At 37.3% G+C, this 5266-nt stretch overlaps 1 long non-coding RNA gene across 1 annotated transcript; it reads left to right on the plus strand.

Annotated features, from left to right (window-relative positions):
- Positions 1-460: 460 nt before the first annotated feature.
- On the plus strand, positions 461-2934 carry LOC116629674. Its single transcript, XR_004298802.1, has 3 exons — positions 461-804; positions 1308-1970; positions 2850-2934. It is a non-coding gene; the product is annotated as an uncharacterized LOC116629674 (long non-coding RNA).
- Positions 2935-5266: the final 2332 nt, after the last annotated feature.

Below are 5266 nucleotides of genomic sequence, written 5' to 3' on the forward strand. Positions count from 1 at the left end.
TGTCTTTTTTTGATTCTAGCCATTCTACAAGTGTAAGGTGATACCTCATTGTGGTTTTGATTTGCACTTCTCTGATGATTAGTGATGTTGAGTATCTTTTCATGTCCCTGGTAGCCAGCTGTATGTCTCTGGAAACCTGTCTGTTCAGGCCCTCTGCCCATTTTTTATTTTGGTTGTATTTTCGTTACAAAGTTGTAGGAGTTCTTTTTTTTTTTTTTAAAGATTTTATTTATTTTTTGACAGAGACACAGTGAGAGAGGGAACACAAGCAAGGGGAGTGGGAGAGGGAGAAGCAGGCTTCCCGCGGAGCAAGGAGCCCGATGCGGGGCTCGATCCCAGGACCCTGGGATCATGACCGGAGCCAAAGGCAGACACCCAATGACAACTGAGCCACCCAGGCGCCCCTGTAGGAGTTCTTTATGCATTTTGGATATCAACCTTTTATCAGATCTTACCCTTCATATTAACATACATTTGGGGATATATATATAACATCCCCAAAACGCGCTGTGTTTATACTCAACACTTGGTTGAAAGATTATCCATTTTATAGCTCTATATCACAAAATATTAAAATAATAAAGTAATACAGGTAACTTAGCTCAGTCATGCTGTATATATGTACGTATGAGAATCATAACATTGCCTAAAAGCTTGAGAACACAAGTACACGTCTCTGCCTGGCAGTTTTTAGGTCATTTGAATTTTGAGTTGAGTTTATCTCTTCAGGAAGAAAACAAACCAAAACTGGTGCTGGTGGGACCTGATTGGCATGAAGGCTGGAATCATAAAGGTACAAAAGAGGTATGTGTTCATATACTAATTAAACCTAAGATGCAATTTTAAATTCTTAAACCATTTGTTAAAGACTGGTCACAAATAAGTCAAACTGCTAGGTCACTTTACTTAAAATCCAAAGTGCTAGGACAGACAGGACCAATGGCACTTGGCCCGATTCCTTACCACAGGTAAGTGAGTATTCATTCATCTAAAACTGATTCGTGCCCTTCTTTTTAGTTCCCCAGGCAGAGAGAGTTCCAGGCTCAGACTACAGTGAATATAACTGTCCTATTTTAAATTAATCTTTTCTCAAAGGTCACTTCACATGCATTATAATATTTTGAAGATTATTAGATGAATTCTAAATAAAATACATATTTAACACCCTAATTGGATAAACAGATGACTTGCTTTTACTCATTTTATTTATTAGATATTTATTTTTAAATAGTTAAAAGGCTGTGATACTTAAATACTGTTAAGAAGCATATATGGAGTCCTTATTATTGTGTATGATTTCTTTTCAGCCTTGGGTAGTTTGGAGAGGAGCTGGCTTCATGGCATATCTAATTTTTGTGATAGAAATTATACAAAATCACTTCTTCCTGCATCTTCAGATCCAAAGATTAATAGTATTTTTAACCTGAGAACTTCAGCAGTTTGGTTCACTAAACATTATCTCCTTTGTACTTGGCACTTTACTAAGGTTCTCGGATATCACAGTGAGTCGGCATGGACTTGCCCTCAAGAGGTTTTTATAGTCTCTAGCAGTGTAATTTTTTAACAACTATATTTGTGATGATCACTGAGGCTTATCCTTAAAAGCATGCCCTGCCAGTGCAGCTGGTTGTTTTCTTAGGTTCTGAATGGATTTCTGCTCACTCCCTTCACACACACAAATTGAGAGGCTTATTTTGGGGCATCCAGTGTGTTTCCATTTATATTATAAGAATTATTTTTTCTATATGTTTCTATAAGTGTATTGTAATTTTTTATAATCATTAGCAACCTAAGTCGTTTTTTGGGAATTGTATGGTGACCAGTATTTCTTTAGTTTTCTCATAAGATCCATATTGAAACTATGTGTGAAGTAAAGAAAATCTACCTTCAGGAAGAATCTAGAATTTCTAAGAAAAAGTCCTTGCCTTTTCCCAGAGACCATTCTAATCAGTCAGTGACAACTGATAAAGGTAAGTAATAAAATAAGGAAAAAAAATACAATAACCAGTAATTTAAAAGGAAAAAACCTTACTTAATCTTACTATATTAAAAAACTTGAATTTCCATATGAAATTTGAACATAAAAAGTAAAAATGAAACAATTACTTAATAACATAAGTCATTTTGTTTTCATTACTTAGTCTTCAAGTTTCCTAATAGTTTGTATTGAGCTTTACATTTTACATGGGGCTCCTGGTGCTTTGACCACCAGAACTCTGTGCGTCAATCAGAATATCTTGCAGATCAAAACAGTTATCAACTAAAAAAACTTTGATACTCTCAGAAGATGAAGTGACTTCCCCAAAATCAAACAGATTGAAAATCTATAAATTTGGGATTAAGAAACAGATCTAATCCCTATTTCACACTTCCTGTGAGAACTAGCATATAAGACATTCCACTGTCTTTGAATTCTTTGAATCTTTCCATGGGAAAAGGTAGTGTTAGAGTTGGAATAGGAATAGTAAGGGAAAACACTGAAAAGTGAGTAGTCTATTTGGACTAAATTCTCAGTGGAGTATAATAGCTTAATAGTTTTAAAGAAGTAATTTATAAAGTGATTGTCAGTTTAAAATCATTTTGTTGGAAGTTCTTTGTCTAAATTTGAAGGAAAAATGTTTAGAATGCCGTAATTTTGTAACTATACTGAAAACAAGGAGATAGTGCTGATTGCATTATAATTGTTTAAGCAAATGTGCCTTATAAAATTATTAAGGGGTACATTTTAAAGTCCTCTCCTGCTTTTTTCTTTCACTGTTTGTTCTAGGCATTATATTCACATAATGCTAGTGACAGCTGGTGATTACATTTGAGAGTGAAGGTGGTCTGTTTGTTTGTTTGTTTTAAAGAGGTGTGGCCTGTATATGTGGAATTGACTAATGAAAAGATATACGGCTGTGATTTCATTGTCAGTGCTACAGGAGTTACACCAAATACAGAACCCTTCCTCTGTGGCAACAATGTAAGGTGAACTATTTTGTCCTGCTATGAATATCTTTAAAGTAGTATGAGATTTCTAATTCTCAAGCATAAATAACTATTCGTTGTTTTAGTGTAAAACTGTAACTTAAGGAAGTTGAAAACAATTTAGTTTACATTCATGTTTTATTTACAGTATTTCGTATTGCCTAAAGTCCTTAAGCAGTAAACGTCCCAGCGTAAGTGTCTTCATAAACAGGACATAATGCACAATTCATTTGTCTAAAGGTTGATGATTCTACTAGAGAATCTATCTTGTATTTTCTGCCTTTTAGCATTTGAAGCTCAGAAAACTGAGGAATATTGTAATTACGAGTGGGGTAGTCCCATGGTTACTGAGTATTCTTAATGTTGAAAGTCTAAGAATTTTTTAGCTGGGCTGTCCTAATAGGATTTTGATTCTCTGGAAATTCAGCTGAGTTGTCTAAACTTGGCAGCTGTTTTTTCCTCTCTCACCGAAGATCAGCATACCGAGGTGTAAAAATTTGACTTGTTCTTTTACTTTAGAACAGAAAAGACCTCTTTCATTTTTCTTCCCACATATGCTTATCAGGAACCCTGTTTAGTTTGATCTAGAAGACGGAGGCCTGAAGGTGGATGCTCACATGCACACGTCCCTCTCTGATGTCTACGCTGCGGGTGACATCTGCACCGCGTCCTGGAGGCCCAGCCCGGTGTGGCAGCAGGTAAGCCGGCATCCACCATCACACCTTGTATCAGATTCCATCTGACGGTAACGGAGTGAGTCACTACCAGCAAATCCAAATTTCTGGTTTTCCCACTTTGCTACTTTAAGTAGGAGGCTATCCTAAACATTTAAAAAGAATGTTTCCCTTTTGGTAAGTTATTATATAGTGATGGAACACACTGGTATGTCTTGTAATTGAAAAAGAATTATGGGCTATGACTTTTTCATCTTCAAATACTTACCAGCACTGTCCAGTGGAACTCTGTGATGACAGAAACGTTCTATACGTTTGCAGTGTCCAGTCAGGTAGTCACCAGCCTACATGTCTCTGTTGGCACTTAAGATATGCTGAGTGAGACCGAGGAACTGAATTTTATTTACATTTAAGTTTAAATAGCTCCCTGTGTCTAGTGGCTACCAGACTAGACAGAGCAGCTTTAGATGAATAAATAACATACTGAGGTATAAACCGTATAGATGATGACCCCTTGCGATCCTGATGACCCAGTTCTGTCTTTGTGGGAATTATGACTGAAAAAATTTCCTCAAGCGACCATTCTTCCTCAGCCGCACAACTACGTCCAACTGGATGTCCACGTCCTGTCCTCCACGTCCGTCCACGTCCTCACGGTGCTGCCCGCCTTCTCACGGTGGAGCAGAAATCCTTGAGGAAGATATTCAGACCTCGGCCGTAGGCGAGGTGGTCTTAGGAGGAGTAGAGACACAGGTAGATGTTACAGATAAAAGAACCAGGCAACACTTGGTGAAAGACTAGCTCCACAGGTAGAGATTCTCCTTCTTCAGATTAACTGTGGAGTGTGAAGTAGCGGAAGGGCCAGATGCATTCTAAGAGGCACCTTCAATACTTTGTTTTTACAGAGATAACAGTCATAGGAAGAGTGCTTTTGGCCTGTTTCTAAAGTGCTAGCTTGTTTTCAGTTTTTTTCTGTAATCATTCTGTGGCATATATGTCTTCAACTCTCAGGAACTGGCGTTTGTGGGATTTTTTTGAACACTTTAAACCCTCTAGGATAAATTATATCCTTATTATGTGTCATACTCTGCTACAGGCAATATCTGAAAACAAAACAGAGGTCTCTTGTTCTGAGTGAATCTAATAGACCTCATGTCTTAATTTGTAGAAGCAATAAGTACACTAATTAGTTTTACATGATCCAAGACCCAAACTGGAGGGACTCAGAGGCTGGTAGACATTAATAACGGTCCAACAGTGTAACACTGCAGACCGCCTCCATTAGCCGTTCTCGAGTGTTGTGCTCAGTTTGCTCTGCTCCCTTCCCACAGACCCCCTTTCACTTCATCAAACCGATCTTGTTTATACACAGGAGACGGAATTAAAAAGTCTATCCATTCTACTAGAAATGATTGGGGTAGTATTTTTGCACAAAAAAGGACATTAGTTACAGGGGTGTAGGTTAGCTTATTTAATTCTCTCAATAGCCATGGAATAGATGATGGTGTACATTTGTTTCAGGTGAAGAAGTTAAGGCTGTTAATAAAATAAATATGTAGAAGAGTCAATGTCTTGACTTTCACAGCCAGTGTTCTATCAGGGATTTCTAAAACTTTGTAGAAATA

This window comes from Phoca vitulina, unplaced genomic scaffold (assembly GCF_004348235.1).
Source record: "Phoca vitulina isolate PV1807 unplaced genomic scaffold, GSC_HSeal_1.0 scaffold2116, whole genome shotgun sequence".
In the NCBI taxonomy this organism is placed as follows: Eukaryota; Metazoa; Chordata; class Mammalia; order Carnivora; family Phocidae; genus Phoca; species Phoca vitulina.